The sequence below is a fragment of the Pteropus vampyrus genome, unplaced genomic scaffold, assembly GCF_000151845.1.
Source record: "Pteropus vampyrus isolate Shadow unplaced genomic scaffold, Pvam_2.0 Scaffold23, whole genome shotgun sequence".
In the NCBI taxonomy this organism is placed as follows: domain Eukaryota; kingdom Metazoa; phylum Chordata; class Mammalia; order Chiroptera; family Pteropodidae; genus Pteropus; species Pteropus vampyrus.
In genome coordinates, this window is record NW_011888804.1 from 6,363,018 (window position 1) to 6,363,373 (window position 356).

A 356-nucleotide genomic window follows, 5' to 3' on the forward strand; every position below is an offset into this window, starting at 1 on the left:
CCAGGTCCTCAGCCAGTCTCAGACTCAGGCAATCGGCGTCAAGAGTTGCACTTCTACGCGAGACGCGCGAGGAGTGCTTTGGACAAGGAAGATGTAGATTGTCGCCACATCTGAACACAGACAGACAGAAAGTTCTCAGCTTCCTCCAGGCCCGTCCTTCCACAGCTCAGGGACTTCTGGCTGAGCCTGCGTTTTCCTCTCTACTTCTGTCCTACACTCTCTTGCCCGGTGTCTCCAGCAAATACACACACAGGGATCCCAGACACAGAACTACTGTATTACCGAGTGGGCATGGCTCACGAGGTGCCCTCAGAACGCGGGTAAGTCAGGTAAGGAAAGGCACACGGTCTCATGAC